The sequence below is a fragment of the Salvelinus alpinus genome, chromosome 30 (assembly GCF_045679555.1).
Source record: "Salvelinus alpinus chromosome 30, SLU_Salpinus.1, whole genome shotgun sequence".
Classification (NCBI taxonomy): Eukaryota; Metazoa; Chordata; class Actinopteri; order Salmoniformes; family Salmonidae; genus Salvelinus; species Salvelinus alpinus.
Genome location: NC_092115.1, coordinates 31,448,667 through 31,466,286, shown reverse-complemented (window position 1 = coordinate 31,466,286; position 17,620 = coordinate 31,448,667).

The window sequence follows — 17,620 nt, the reverse complement described above, 5'->3', positions numbered from 1 at the left end:
CCTGCGGAACCCCAGAGCCAGACAGGTTAAGTATTCTGATTAAAATGAATACTCACCACGCTGCATCTTGGTCCTCCTCTCTTTCGCCCAACGAAGAACGTTACAGAATCACCCACCACCAAAGGACCAAGCAGTGTGGTAACGGGCAGCAGCAGCAGCAGCAGCAGCAGCGATTGCAGGACTCCTGGACCTGGGAGGAGATTCTGGACGGAAAGGGACCCTGGGCAAAGACTGGAGAATATCGCCGCCCCAAGGCTTAGCTGGAGGCAGCGAAAGCGGAGAGGCGGCGGTATGAGGAAGCAGCACGAAAGCGCGGCTGAAAGCCAGAGAGGCACCCCCAAAAATGTCTTGGGGGGGGGGGGGGCACACGGGGGGTGTGGCTAAGTCAGGTAGGAGACCTGAGCCAACTCCCCGTGCTTACCGTGGAGAGAGAGGGACCGGGCAGGCACCGCGTTATGCCGTGAGGCGCATGGTGTCCCCGGTGCACAGGCAGAGCCCGGTGCGGTACATAGCAGCGCCTCGTATCGGCCGGGCTAGAGTGGGCATCGAGCCAGGTGCCATGAAGCCGGCTCAGCGCATCTGGTCTCCAGTGCGTCTCCTCGGGCCGGGGTACATGGCACCAGCCCTACGCATGGTATCCCCGGTTCGCCAGCACAGCCCACAGCTGTTCCACCTCGCTGCACTGGCCTGGCTACGGGGAGCATTCAGCCAGGTAGGGTTGGGCAGGCTCGGTGCTCGAGACCTCCAGTGCGCCTCCACGGTCCGGTCTATCCGGTGCCACCTCCACGCACCAGCCCTCCGGTGGCAGCCCCCCGCACCAGGCTGTCTCTCCGTCTCCTCACTACAGGTGCTCCCGCCTGCTCAGCGCCGCCTGAGTCTTCCTCCTGTCCAGCGCTGCCTGAGTGTCCCTCCAGTCCAGCACCGCCTGAGCCTCCCTCCTATCCAGCGCCGCCTGAGCCGTCCGTCTGTCCAGCGCCGCCTGAGCCGCCCGTCTGTCCAGCACCGCCTGAGCCGCCTGTTTGTCCAGCGCCGCCTGAGCCGCCCATCTGTCCAGCGCCGCCTGAGCCACCCGTCTGTCCTGAGCCGCCAGAGCCGCCCGTCTGTCCTGAGCCGCCAGAGCCGCCCGTCTGTCCTGAGCCGCCAGAGCCGCCCGTCTGTCCTGAGCTGCCAGAACCGCCCGTCTGTCCTGAGCTGCCAGAGCCGCCCGTCTGTCCTGAGCTGCCGGTTTATTGTTTTGTTTTGTTGTTTAAGTATTCTGATTAAAATGTATACTCACCACGCTGCATCTTGGTCCTCCTCACTTTCGCCCAACAAAGAACGTTACATGAGTGACCATCACAAAGCCCTGACCTCAAACCTATAGAAAATTTGTAGGCAGAATTGAAAAAGTGTGAGCGAGCAAGGAGGCCTACTAACCTGACTCAGTTATACCAGCTCTGTCAGGAGGAACGGGCCAAAATTCACCCAACATATTGTGGGAAGCTTGTGGAAGGCTACCCGAAACGTTTGACCCAAGTTAAACAATAAAAAGGCAATGCTACAAAATACTAATTGAGTGTATGTAAACTTCTGACCCACTGGGAATGTGATGAAAGAAATAAAAGCTGAAATAATTAATTCTCTCTACTATTATTCTGACATTTCACATTCTTAAAATAAAGTTTTGATCCTAACTGACCTAAGACAGGGAATGAATTCTTACTCGGATTGAATGTCAGGAATTGTGAAAAACTGAGTTTAAATGTGTTTGGCTAAGGTGTATGTAAACTTCCGACTTCAACTGTATGCAATCCCTCAGAAGTTGTTTGGAGAAAATATCCTTTCTATTTCATTTGTATTGTATTCTTCATACTATAAAATGTTATTCAATAATGCCACAGAATTCTAAGCAAATCCTGTCTGCTAAATTAACTTGTGTAGCCCACAGACATTTGACATATGAAGGTCAGGGCCTAACATAAGGACAACTCAGAGTATGCTATTCTGTTCTTCTGAAATAGACTACATTTTCTTCATTTCATGTTTCTTTAGACCTGTCTAAAATAAATCATGGATTTATTGTGATAGTGTAGACTATATTACATTGATTTATTAGACTTTTTAAAATGTAAATGTTCCAAAGGTCTGCGTCAGTGGCTTGTAGGCTATGCGTGGAAGCCAGGGGATGCTAAATGTTTTTATGTTAGTTAACGGTCAGTTACCGTGAGACCGACAGTTACTTGCTTGACAATCACCGGCTGATGAAATTTCATGACCTCCACAGCCCTAATAGGAACGAGTGTTTTTCACTAACAACATTTAGAAGAACATTTTTTTTTTTTAAAGAGGAAGGAAATGAGGGGTTCTATATTGGGTCATTGACTGGCCTTGTTTAGTATACAGTGCATTACTGTAACACAGCAAACTAACTTCTTCAGATTCTACCCCATATCTCTCTTATAACCAGAGGTCCAAGGTATTATACTGTAGTGTACATGCTCCCTCCAAAGCCTCGGCCCATAGGCCTCGTAGGTCCAGGACTAAAAGCTATGTTGAGAAGAGCCATGTGAGAATGGCGGCAGTATGTGTGTAGGACTCTGTGTATATTTATCCTCTGTACTAGAGCAGTGCCAGGACGAGCGGCTGCTGCTGCTGAGTGGCTGAAAGCAGGGCTCTCCACTGGGGCTGAGGCTGCCGAGTGCCTGGGCCGGGCTCTGGATAAAGTAAACACACACACACACACACACACACACACACACACACACACACACACACACACACACACACACACACACACACACACACACACACACACACACACACACACACACACACACACACACACACACACACACACACACACACACACACACACACACACACAGGGGTTCTTCCCCTCTCCCATCCTCCTCCCCAGCCTGCGCGTCAGCTGGAGACCACACAGCCAGACCACACAGAGTCTGAGCTCGGCCCAGGGCCCTCTCACGCAACACAGTCCGCAAGCTGTCACTCTGACCCCCCTACCACACACACACACACATAATCTAAAACACACTCTTAAACACAGAGGAACAGAAAGGTAGTAGTCGTAGGTATATGTATTTCTGTGGTTATTACACATTTGAAAAAGTGATTAATCAGTCCAGTGAAGTTGTTGGGTTGGGATTTTCTCCTCGCAAGATGTCAAGTATGTCAAATATGGCCCTGAACAGAGCTGTAGTGTTGACAGGAGAACTTCTTCTCTTGATTGATTTCTTGGTCCTTTCTTTCTCTCGATGCTTCATGGTCACATGTGAGGGGTTTTACTTGACTCGTGGACCAAGAGCAAATACACAGCCATTGGCCAAAAATCTATTTCAAGTGTCAGATGCTGATGTCTGTGATGTGTTTATATGTAAGTGGACAGCTTACTTCAAAGAGATGTTTAATTGAAGAAAAAAACCTAAGATGATTCATTTAAGAATTTAGATTAGAAATTAGACATTTGAATGTAAATGTTACAGTATGATTTTATTGGAGGTGTTAGTTATATTACTACCGTAACTACAGTACTGTGTGTACGTACTTGTGCACTTGTGTGTGTTGGAGGTCAGGGTGTTAGTAGAGGCAGGGCTACGGGTCATTAGCAGAGATCAGAGGCTGTGTAAATGCGTTTATCGTGGGGCTCTGTCGGTCGCAGCGTAGGCACGCATGGTGGTCATTCTGCTCCAGGGGTCCTTGTTTCCAGTGGTGGAAAAAGTATCCAATTGTCATACTTGAGTAAACATAAAGATACCTTAATTAATAGAAAATGACTCAAGTAAAAGTGAAAGTCACCCAGTAAAATACTACTTGAGGAAAAGTCTAAAAGTATTTGGTTTTAAATATACTTAAGTATCAAAAGTAAATGTAATTTCTAAAATATATTTAAGTATCAAAAGTAAAAATCATTTCACATTCCTTATATTAAGCAAACCAGACGACAATTTTTTTATTTTTTATATTTATTTACGGATAGCCAGGGGCACACTTCAACACTCAGACATCATTCACAAATTAAGCATTTGTGTTTTGTGAGTCTGCCAGATCAGATGCAGTAGGAATGACCAGGGATGTTCTCTTTAAGAGCGTAAATTGGCCACTTTTCCTGTCCTGCTAAGCATTCTAAATGTAACAAGTACTTTTGGGTGTCAGGGAAAATGTATGGAGTTAAAAGTACATTATTTTCTTTAGGAATGTAGTAAAGTAAAAGTAAAAGTAGTCAAAAATATCAATAGTAATGTAAAGTAAGATACCCCCCCAAAAAACGTAAGTAGTACTTTAAAGTATTTTTTTACTTAAGTACTTTATACCACTGCTTGTTTTCTCTCCAGCTGTCTCTTTTACTACAACTGACTAATGACATACTGTATCACTCCCTGCTGGCGATAATTTGTACTGCACCATTCTTCTTCTGTAATACTCCTGAGTTAAACAAAAGCAGGATGAAATACTTTCTGACCAAATAAAAGGTAGAGCCAATTTAGGGTTATATTCTGTCAATTTTCCTACTATGCAAAGAGGGGTTTTAGGCTGGGTTTCTGTATAGAACTTTGTGACATCTGCTGATGTAAAAAGGGCTTTATAAATACATTTGATTGATTGATTCATTGGTTAATTGATGTAGATTAATTAATTTCTGATATCACCCAGTAATTCTCTCCAAGCTTTCCACTGGCCTCAATCGACTCACATATTTCTCCCATAGTGTTTAGAGAAACATCCTTCTCCTCCTCCAAAACCCCAATACCATCCCTTCCAAGCCCTAAACAGGCAGGAGCCAGCCCCAGTCTGCACCTCTCACTGCCAGGTAGACTGGTCAACAGTATTGTTCTGATTGACTATCATTACATCTGTATACACGCAGGCCTGTGGTCATGTTTCCCATTTCTTTACTGTTTCTTATTATCATCCGACAACTGTTACTGCTTTCCTGCCGTTGCAGTGTAGTGGTTTGCTTTCATTGTTATCTAAGGAGGGTCAGATAAATAATCAGCGTCTACATAACAATGCAACTGATTAATTGTGGCGATAACATTTTTTACCCGTTTTTAGTGACTCCATAATAAAGTGGCAGAGACTATTCTCATGCCACTCAGAGCTTGACCTACAGGCAAAAAAGGTACTTTTACAGGGACATTAAGTTAACTATCAATTTGATAACCACTGCAGTGATGTCAAACAGCTCACATTTTAATAAAAAAATTATAATAATGTATTTCACCTTTATTTAACCAGGTAGCCAAGTTGAGAACAAGTTCTCATTTACAACTGCAACCTGGCTGTAACGATTGTCGTCGGGAAAAGGAGAAGACCAAGGTGCAGCGTGGTAAGTGTTCATTTTAATGAAATTAAATAAACTGAACACTGAATGAACAAAAATACAACAAAGAGAGAGAACGAAACGAAACAGTCCTGTAAGGTATACACACAAAACAGGAAACAACCACCCACAACCAAAGTGGGAAAACAGGCTACCTAAGTATGGTTCTCAATCAGAGACAACGATTGCCAGCTGCCTCTGATTGGGAACCATACCAGGCCAAACACATAGAAATAGAAAACATAGACATACAAACATAGAATGCCCACCCACATCACACCCTGACCAAACAAAATATAGAAACATACAAAGCAATCTATGGTCAGGGCGTGACACTGGCCAAGATAAAGCAAAGCAGTTCGACACACAACAACACAGAGTTACACATGGAATACACAAACATACAGTCAATAAAACATTATAAAACGTCTATATACAGCGTGTGTAAATGAGGTAAGATAAGGGAGGTAAGGCAATAAATATGCCATGGTGGCAAAGTAATTACAATATAGTATAATTACAATATAATGACGTTACCCATCAGCCACTGCTTCCTGGGAGCAGGACATCTGTGATTGGCTGGTAGGTGTTGACAGGGGGGTATGTAATGTCAGATGGGGGTCAAACAGACTGTTCTGGGGTTAGAGAGGATTGGCCATTTTCTCAGGACCCTGGACACGAAACAGTGAGAAGTGTCTCGCTTTTCATCGATCCTAAATAGACAGAGGTTAGTGACACAAGTGTTCAGACACACACATTCTCATTCATCTAAGAGGGACATGTAGGTATGTATTATGTCATCTCTGGATCAACATGTCCATCAACCAGTCAGACAATAGTCTGCCTTGTGACATCATCAACACGTGTAAGATTTGAAATTGAAATCCCAGCCATAATGATCATCTGGGATCAACACAGCTAAATGGCAATCCAGGATCAAAACATCCTAAATGGAGATCCTGGCTCAACAAAACTAAATGGAGATCCTGGCTCAACAAAACTAAATGGCAATCCAGGATCAAAACATCCTAAATGGAGATCCTGGCTCAACTGTAACGGCTGTCGTAGTCGTTCTCCTCCTCAGACGAGGAGGAGCATGAATCGGACCAAGATGCAGAGTGGTAAGTGTTCATATTTAATGAAAAAACAACAAAACACTTCAAAATACAAAAACCAGCAAACGTGACTAACCCGAAACAGTCCTGTGTGGCCCAAGCGCTGACACAGGAACAAACACCCACAAAACACAAGTGAAACCCTGGCTGCCTAAGTATGATTCTCAATCAGGGACAACGATTGACAGCTGTCTCTGATTGAGAATCATACCAGGCCGAACACAAAAACCCCAACATAGAAAAACAACCATAGACAACCCACCCAACTCACGCCCTGACCAACTAAAATAAATACAAAACAAAGGAAAACAGGTCAGGAACGTGACATCAACAAAACGAAATGGAGATCCAGGATCAAAACATCCTAAATGGAGATCCTGGCTCAACAAAACTAAATGGAGATCCTGGCTCAACAAAACTAAATGGAGATCCAGTTGGCTAGACTGAGCCCGAACATTATGGTGAACATTTGTGTGTATCTGTACTTTTATATTTGTGTACATGAGTGTGTTAGGGAGTGTGCTTGGAAAAAGGTACATCCTACATGTGACAGAGACAGATTCATGGTCCCAGGGGTTGTTTTGGTTTGGTTGTCCTGACTTTCCTGAAACACTGATAATCTATTATAGACACTGAGAGGACTTCCAGCTGTACCTTGAGTTTGAGTGTCTAGTTATCCAACATGATGAGGTCCAGACCTCCCTCTTCTTTTGCTGTAGGTGCATTGTGCGTGTGTGTGTGTGTGTGTGTGTGTGTGTGGCTGGTGTAGCCTACGCCTGCAGTTCAGGCACTTGGCTACTTGGTTGTCAGCTATAACAGATCTGGGAGTTTTGTTTATTGTTTTACCTACAGTTCCTGTAACTGAAGAATAATATCACTTAATGACAGCCCCCCCATCTCTCTCTCTCTCTCACCTATCATTCATGTGGTTAAACTGAGAGTCCAGTCTAGTCCAGATGGCGGATACCACAGGGTAAAAAGCATGTCCCCATGCAGCTCTTTAATTTGCCAAGTGTTTTACTGCTGTTTTGACCACCCATGGAGGTATTAAAATTATACGCAAGCCACCCAGTAAGATGCCTTTCTTCCTACACATACACAGACATGGTGTACACACACACGTGTTCCCCTAGAATACATTTTTGGATGTTCAAGAAATTTTTACAAACACTTACGGAAGTATTTCTTAAAATAAAAAAACATGAGTTTCTCAGCTTTGACCGCTTTGATCTCCAGCTGAGATCGTTTGTCATGTCCAGCAGAGGTCAGTAAGGTACAAACTAAATCCATATTTGAACACAATCTGATTTCTGTACCACCTTCATTTTCTTTTGTTTGCAATCCTTGTTTTTATCAGTAAAACCATAAGGTCACTATTTTCATTAAATAAAAAACTCAGATACCTATTTTTGGTTATGTTATTTAGGTCAGCAATTTATCTGATAGTTTCTAATAAATTACATTGAAGAATGGCAATTACATATTAACTAAATTTAGTAGCTTACATAATTCACCGTTTTATTACATTGGGATTTTATGAATCAAGAAAACATGCACCAAAGAATACCCAGGCATTTTATCACATCATTTCATAGTATCAGGTAATTTGTCATTGCCTTAACAATCTTTTTCTAAAGCAATCGTTATTATGTTATTATGATATGTTTCTCTTTGAGTAATTGGCATTACTAACAGTCATTGGTTAGAGCCCACGCCTTCATGACAGTTTCGTTTCTGTGTAAGGACTAATGGCTGATGGTGGGACTGCTCTCTGGTCTCTCATGCTAATAGTGTGTACCCTGTCTTTCTCCACTGCTCAGAAGCCTTTGGTGAGGTGAGCGCTGAATAACAGCTCATAGATGGAAATACTGAAACCTTAGACTCTGCTTCCTGCGAGGGGGGGGGGGGGGGGGGGGGGGGTACCGTGGCAAAACTTGTGAATTGCTGTTGTTGTATTTCAAGCCCCACTCTCTTTGTTTAATAATCTGCAAAATGCTATTTTGACTTCACTCATGCTCTGCAATGTAGACTAGCTCTGGATATCATTAGATAATGTGGAAAATAAAAACAAAATATTAGATAAGGTGTATTTATGTCAAGTATGTTTGAATTTCAGTTAAATCCCCTCATGCTCCATCATCATTGATTGATCGTTTTTTCTTCTTCTTGAAGACATTCAGTTATTTTTGGAGAGTCTGTAACTCTTTCTTTTTGAGTCAGTAATACTGCTTTTGGGGATGTTGTTGGGGATGTTCCAAATGGGATCGGTTTACAGTAAATTAATTAGTGTGTGTATGTGTGAGGAGTCAGACCTTTTGCTGTGTGTGTATGAGTCACTGACGTAACCGGGTTATTACAGAGCGTGTAGGTGGGGGAGTCACGTGTTCTCCTGTCTCCTCAAATGTCAAGCCCTTAGAGTCGTGCTAGTGGTCCCCCCCACACACATGCAAACACACACACACACACTCACTGACTGGGGTTCAGACCCAAACACTGTGGCTTTTACAAGAACAATATGAGTCTACATGAGTCACATGGCTGTGATTCATGTAAGGTCATATAACTGGGTAATTCTACAAGAAAGTCTAGTTCAAATATGAAATAAATAACCTTTTATTTTTGCCCAGAGATTGAGGGAGAGTGATTGGAAGAGGTGGGAGGGATTGGACTTTTTAATTCACATCAAATCATCCGTGGTTTTGGTTTTGAGGGCCCACAGTGAAAGTATTGTGGTTGATGTGTGAGGGAAGTCACTCGCATGGACCGAAACTCTGGACAGTGAGAGAGAGAAAAAACAGGACCCTCATCTTTACTCACACTTCAGTGTACAGAACTGTCTAATTCCTGCTATCTAAATTCATGTTCAAATCAAATCAAATTGTATTAGTCACATGCACCGAATATAACAGGTGTGGACCTTACAGTGAAATGCTTACTTATGAGCCCTTAACCAACAATGTAGTTGACAAAATAAGAATAAGAAAATAAAGTAACAAGTTATTAAAGAGCAGCAGTAAAATAACAATAGTGAGACTATATACAGGGCGGTACGGGTACAGAGTCAATGTGCGGGGCACCGGTTAGTCAAGGTAATTGAGGTAATATGTACATGTACTGTAGGTAGAGTTATTAAAGTGACTATGCGTAGATGATAACAGAGAGTAGCAGTGGTGCAAAAAGGGGGGGGGGGGTAAATGCAAATAGTCTGGGGTAGCCATTTGATTAGATGTTCAGGAGTCTTATGGCTTGGGGTTAGAAGCTGTTTAGACACCTCTTGGACCTAGACTTGACGCTCCGGTACCGCTTGCCGTGCGGTAGCAGAGAGAACAGTCTATGAATAAGGTGGCTGGAGTCATTGACAATTTTTAGGGCCTTCCTCTGACACCGCCTGGTATAGAGGTCCTGGATGGCAGGAATCTTGGCCCCAGTGATGTAATGGGCCATACGCACTACCCTCTGTAGTGCCTTGCGGTTGGAGACAGAGCAGTTGCCATACCAGGCAGTGATGCAACCAGTCAGGATGCTCTCGATGGTACAGCTGTAGAACCTTTTGAGGATCTGAGGACCCATGCCACATCTTTTCAGTCTCCTGAGGGGGAATAGGTTTTGTCGTGCCCTCTTCACAACTGTCTTGGTGTGCTTGGACCATGTTAGTTTGTTGGTGATGTGGACACCAAGAAACTTTGAGCTCTCAACCTGCTCCACTGCAGCGCCGTCGATGAGAATAGGGGCATGCTCGGTCCTCTTTTTCCTGTAGTCCACAATTAGTTCCTTTGTCTTGAACACGTTGAGGGAGAAGTTGTTGTCCTGGCACCACACGGTCAGGTCTCTGCCCTACAGGCTGTCTCGTTGTTGTCGGTGATCAGGCCTACAACTGTTATGTCATCGGCAAATGTAATGATGGTGTTGGGGTCGTGCCTGGCCGTGCAGTCATGAGTGAGCAGGGAGTACAGGAGGGGACTGAGGACGCACCCCTGAGGGGCCCCTGTGTTGAGGATCAGCCTGGCGGATGTGTTGTTACCTACCCTTACCACCTGGGGGCGGCCCGTCAGAAAGTCCAGGATCCAGTTGCAGAGGGAGATGTTAAGTCCCAGGGTCCTTAGCTTATTGATGAGCTTTTAGGGCACTATGGTATTGAACACTGAGCTGTAGTCAATGAATATCATTCTCACATAGGTTTTCCAGGTGTGAAAGGGCAGTGTGGAGTGCAATAGAGATTGCATCATTTGTGGATCTGTTGGGGCGGTATGCAAATTGGATTGGGTCTAGTGCTTCTGGGATAATGGTGTTGATGTGAGCCATGACCAGCCTTTCAAAGCACTTCATGGATACAGACGTGAGTGCTATGGGTCGGGAGTCATTTAGGCATGTTACCTTAGTGTTCTTGGGCACAGGGACTATGGTGGTCTGCTTAAAACACGTTGGTATTACAGACTCAAACAGGGAGAGGTTGAAAATGTCAGTGAAGACACTTGCCAGTTGGTCAGCGCATGCTCGCAGTACACGTCCTGGTAATTCGTCTGGCCCTGTGGCCTTATGTATGTAACCTGTTTAAAGGTCATTCTCACAGATGCTTCTGGTTGGGGTATGTACTTACGGTCACTGTGGGGACGACATCATCCATGCATTTATTGATGAAGCCAATGACTGATGTGGTGTACTCCTCAATGCCATCGGAGGAATCCCTGAACATATTCCAGTCTGTGCTAGCAAAACAGTCCTGTAGCTTAGCATCTGCTTCATCTGACCACTTTTTTATTGATTGAGTCACTGGTGCTTCCTGCTTTAATTTTTGCTTTTAAGCAGGAATCAGGAGGATAGAATTAAGGTCAGATTTGCCAAATGGAGGGCGAGGGAGAGCTTTGTATGCATCTATGTCTGAGGAGTAAAGGTGGTCCTGAGTTTTTGTCCTCTGGTTGCACATTTAACATGCTGATAGAAAATTGGTAAAACATATTTAAGTTTCGCTGCATTAAAGTCCCCGGCTACTAGGAGCGCCGCCTCTGTGTGAGCGTTTTCTTGTTTGTTTATGGAGGAATACAGCTCATTCGATGCGGTCTTAGTGCCAGCCTCAGTCTGTGGTGGTTTGTAAACAGCTATGAAAAATACAGATGAAAACTCTCTTGGTAGACAGTGTTGTCTACAGCTTATCATGAGATACTCTAACTCAGGCGAGCAATAGCTCAAGACTTCCTTAGATATCGTGCACCAACTGCTATTTGCAAAAATACATAGTCCGCCATACATTACCAGACGCCGCTGTTCTATCCTGCTGATACAGCGTATAACCAGCCAGCTGTATGTTGATAGTGTCTTCGTTCAACCACGACTCTGTGAAGCATACGATATGACAGTTTTGAATGTCCCGTTGGTAGTTTAATCTTCCACGTAGGTCGTCTATTTTATTTTCCAAAGATTGCACGTTTGCTAGCAGAATGGAAGGAAGTGGGGGTTTATTCGTTCGCCTACGAATTCTCAGAAGGAAGCCTGCCCTTTGGCCCATATTTCTCTGCCTTCTCTTCACGCAAATCCCAGGGATCTGGGCCTGTTCCCGGGAGAACAGTAAATCATTCACGTCGGTCTAGTCAGACTCGTTAAAGGAAAAAAAGGATTTTGCCAGTCCGTGGTGAGTAATTGCAGTCCTGATGTCCAGAAGTTATTTTCTGTCATAAGAGACGGTAGTGGCAACATTGTGTACAAAATAAGTTAAAAACAACGCAACAAAAAAACACAATTGGATGGGGACACGTAAAACGTCAGCCTTCTTCTCCGGCGCCATCTTAGCCAGTATGTTTCTGTAATGTTATATCTGCTGCTTTAGTGAGCATTGTCCATCTCCCTCAACATCATCGAAACGAAAGAGCTGATTTCGGAATTTAGGAGACAGCAGAGGGAGCACGCCCCAATCCACATCAACGGGGTGCAGTGGAGAAGGTGAAACGCTTCAAGTTCCTCTGCTTACACAGCACTGACAATCTGAAATGGTTCACCCACACAGTCAGTAGGCTGAATAAAGCGCAACAGCGCCTCTTCAACCTCAGGAGGCTGAAGAAATTCAGCTTGGCTCCTAAGACCCTCACAAACTTTGACAGATGCACCCTTGAGAGAATCCTGTCGGGCTGTATCCCCGCCTGGTACGGCAACTGCACCCATCCTCAACCACAGGGCTCTACGGGGGGTGGTGGGGTATGCCCAACACATCACCGGGGATACATTGCCTGCCCTCCAGGACATCTACAGCACCCAATGTCACAGGAAGGCCATCAAGGACCTCAGACATCCGAGCCACGGCCTGTTCATACCGCTATCATCCAGAAGGCGAGGTCAGTACAGGTGCATCAAAGCTGGGACAGAGAGATTGAAAAACAGCTTCTATCTCAAGGCCATCAGACTGTTAAATAGCCTCCACCCAGTACCCTGCCTTGAACTTAATCATTGCCACTCGCCTGCTACCACCTGGTTACTCAACCCTGCACCTTAGAGGCTGCTGCCCTAATTAAATAGACATGGAATCACTGGTCACTTTAATAATGGAAAACTGGTCACTTTAAAAATGTGTGAATACTGTTTTACTAATTTCATATGTAAACTCAGCAAAAATATATGTCCTCTCACTGTCAACTGCGTTTATTTTCAGTAAACTTCACATGTGTAAATATTTGTATGAACATAACAAGACTCAACAATTGAGACATAAACTGAACAAGTTCCACAGAATAATGTGTCCCTGAACAAAGGGGATTCAAAATCAAAAGTAACACCCTCCGATCCAACAGATCCCAGACGTGCTCAATGGGATTGAGATCCGGGCTCTTCGCTGGCCATGGCAGAACACTGACATTCCTGTCTTGCAGGAAATCACGCACAGAATGAGCAGTATGGCCGGTGGCATTGTCATGCTGGAGGGTCATGTCAGGATGAGCCTGCAGGAAGGGTATCACATGAGGGAGGAGAATGTCTTCCCTGTAACGCACAGCATTGAGAGTGCCTGCAATGACAACAAGCTCAGTCTGATGATGCTGTGACACACCGCCCCAGATCATGACGGACCCTCCACCTCCAAATCGATCCCGCTCCAGAGGACAGGCCTCGGTGTAACGCGCATTCCTTTGACGATGAAAGCGAATCCGACTGTCACCCCTGGTGAGACAAAACCACGACTCATCAGTGAAGAGCACTTTTTGCCAGTCCTGTCTGGTCCAGCGACATTGGGTTTGTGCCAATAGGCGACGTTGTTGACGGGGATGTCTGGTGAGGACTTGCCTTACAACAGGCCTACAAGCCCTCAGTCCAGCCTCTCTCAGCCTATTGTGGACAGTCTGAGCACTGATGGAGGGATTGTGCATTCCTAGTGTAACTCGGGCAGTTGTTGTTGCCATCCTGTACCTGTCCCGCAGGTGTGATGTTCGGATGTACCGATCCTGTGCAGGTGTTGTTACACGTGGTCTGCCACTGACTTGCAATTTATTGCCCTGGCCACATCTGCAGTCCTCATTGCCTCCTTGCAGCATGCCTAAGGCACGTTCACGCAGATGAGCAGGGACCCTGGGCATCTTTCTTTTGGTGTTTTTCAGAGTCAGTAGAAAGGCCTCTTTAGTGTCCTAAGTTTTCATAACTGTGACCTTAATTGCCTACCATCTGTAAGCTGTTAGTGTCTTAACGACCCTTCCACAGGTGCATGTTTATTATTTGTTTATGGTTCATTGAACAAGCATGGGAAATAGTGTTTAAACCCTTTACAATGAAGATCTGTGAAGTTATTTGGATTTTACGAATTATCTTTGAAAGACAGGGTCCTGAAAAAGGGCTGATTATTTTTTTGCTGAGTTTATAATACTGTATTCTAGTCAAGGCCGTCCTATTCAACTATTGCTGTACATATACTATTCTATCCTGCGTATTCTACAGATACACTACATTTTCTATCCACATACTGTAATATATATATATATATCTGCAGCATATATATATATATATATACACTCCGGACTCCGACATTGCTCGTCCTAATATTTCTAAATTTCTTAATTCCATTTTTTTACTTTTGTAATTCTGTGTATTTTTGTGCATTGGTTGATATTACTGCACTGTTGAAGGTAGGAACAAAAGCATTTCGCTACACCTGCAATAACATGTGCAAAATATGTGTATGCGACTTATAACATTAGATTTAATCTGTACTACACTTTAGTTGGATAGCCCATCTATAGGTGTTCAACAAACTATCAATAGACTATCAGTAGCATGTGAACTGCATGTCTGTGGACTTGCAACATGGAAGCATCTCCCTGTGTGATGCTAGCTCAGAGTGGTTCAACCTGAAAGCTCCTGTCTTGGCTGGCCTGGCCCCACAGTAAATGGAGACCACAGATAGTTTCCCTTCCCATTAGCCTGCCCACCAGTTTCGAGTCATGGGGAACAGGTGTGGTTTCTTCCAACCAGTGAAATATGACAATGGTGACATTTTCCTCACAATCCTGTCCTGACAGTTAGTTCGTACATGTGAAATTATAATAACCACTTCGTAATACACTGAATATACAAAACATTAGGAACAACTGCTCTTCCCATGACACAGACTGCCAGCTGAATCCAGGTGAAAGCTGTGGTCTCTTATTGATGTCACTTGTTAAATCCACTTCAATCAGTGTAGATCAGGGGTTCTTAAACTTTTTCAGCCTGGGATCCAAATTTGAAATTCTGTGTCAAACTTAGGAAAATATTCAACTATATGTAAATATCGATACATTTCATTGCCCTTATGCCTAAAAAAATGCAATATAGACAAAAACAAATAACAATGAAATACCCATAAATGTCTTTTCAAGTTTATTTTTCCCTGTTAAAAACACTTACATACCTGTCTTGGTTGGAACTGTTGCTGTTAAAATACAATAAATAATTTCAATCTGAACTGGAATAAACGGATTGATCACATCACACAGATGTATAACAGAACACACACACACAGGCTTTTTGATCGTGCAACCCTAAGTAACAGTACAGAAAAACATTTATCAGGCCTACTGTACATCTTACTGTATAAATGATTGTTGATAGAAAGTCTAGGTTGAAACTGTTAAAATACATATGTTTTTATTCTGAACTGGAATAAACTGATATATCACATCACACAGATGTAGACCAGAAAACACACACACACACAGTCCTAATGAGAGGTGTGTGGCTGGTTGAAGTTTTCAACATGTCTATTCTGGGCTCAGTTTTTGACAGTGCAACACTGAGGTGATGCTCAGCATTGACACTGTTTCTGTACTTGAGAACCCTGATTTGCATAGGTTTGTGGTGCCAAACTGGATCAGAACATCTACTGCTTTCTCAGTCAGGCAGGAGACTGCTTCCTGCTGCAGATGAGCAACCCAGAACTGTGTGTGTTAAATTCAAAAAGCATCTTGCTTCAATCAGTTTAGTCCAGTTCAGAATAAGAAATATGACTTGTATTTTAACAGCAACAGTTTCAACATAGACTTGTTTTCAACAATAATTTCTACAGTAAAATGTACAGTAGGCCTGATCATTTTTCATCTTCATCTGTACTGTTACTAGGGTTGCACTATCAGTAACTAGTTAGCTTGCTTTGGCTAACGTTAGCTATTAGCTGTGTAAATTGCAAGGCCAGGGGATTGTTTGAAAGAGAAACTCACAACTACTACTATGAGAGACAATAGTTCCTTATTTCTGCTTATCATCACCTGTTATAAAATGACAACAATGCTAGCTGACTTACTTTTCCACTGTCGAAGCACTGTTTCCTGAAGCATTCTGCCCTGTTCTGAAAGAACTCCCTGAGTGTACCGTTATGTTGTGCCTGGATGTTTGGTAAGGACGTGTCGTTTTATTAATTTGTTCGTTTTGAGAGACTCATTACTAAGCACTTCCCCACACAAAACACATTGTGGGTGCTCCTCGTTATTCTCAAAGTTTGTATGAAGGAGACAAAAATTCATCACTGTATTTGCTTTTCATGACGATTGAGCTGTCAGAACTTGTGTCTAGCATGAGTCCATTTCACGGCAGCGGTTAGTGATGGCGAGTGGGAATGACAAGTCAGTGGCTGACAGCGATTAATCTGCCGCCTGAACGACAGCGCCGCAGCGTGTGTCTCGGAGTGATCTTCAAGAAAACTGCAGAAAAAAGATCCAGTAAACCCGCGAAGCACACGGGCATCTCCCTCTCCCACTCGCACAGCTGCCAAACTGAACAGTGACCACTGCTAAGCACAGAGCGCAAGGAACCGAGTGTGCAGTTGCACTTGCCAAATCAATTCCAGTTATTAATGAAATAAAAATACATTTACGTCGCGACCCACCATTAACAGATCCGGTAGCGACCCATACTTTAAGAAACGCTGGTGTAGATGAAGAGGAGGAGGCAGCATTTTTTTAAATCCTTGAGACAATTGAGACATGGATTGTGTATTTGTGCCATTCAGTGGGTCGATGGGCAAGACAAAAGATTTAAGTGCCTTTGAATGGGTATGTGCCACGTGCAGTGGTTTGAGTGTGTCAAGAACTGCAATGTTGCTAGGTGTTATCATGATAAACAGTTTCCCGTGTGCATCAAGAATGGTCCACCACCAAAAGGACATGCAGCCAACTTCACACAGCTATGGTAAGCATTGGAGTCAACATGGGCCTGCATCCCTGTGGAACTCCTTGTAGAGTTCATGCCCTGACGAATTGAGGCTGTTCTGAGGGCAAAAGGGAGTGCAACTCAATATTAGGAATGGAAAGTATTCAGACCCCTTGACTTTTTCCACATTTTGTTAGGTTACAGCCATATTCCAAAATTGATTAAATTGTTATTTTTCCTAATCAATCTACACACAATACCCCAATAATGACAAAGCAAAACAGGTTTTTAGAAATGTTTGCTAATTTATCAAAATAAAAAACGGAACTATCACATTTACGTAAGTATTCAGATCCTTTACTCAGTACTTTGTTGAAGCACCTTTGGCAGCGATTACAGCCTTGAGTCTTGTTGGGTATGACGCTACAAGCTTGGCACACCTGTATTTTGGGAGGTTCTCCATTCTTCTCTGCAGATCCTCTCAAGCTCTGTCATGTTGGATGGGGAGCGTTGCTACACAACTATTTTCAGGTCTCCAGAGATGTTTCGGGCTCTGATTGGGCCACTCAAGGACATTCAGAGACTTGTCTCA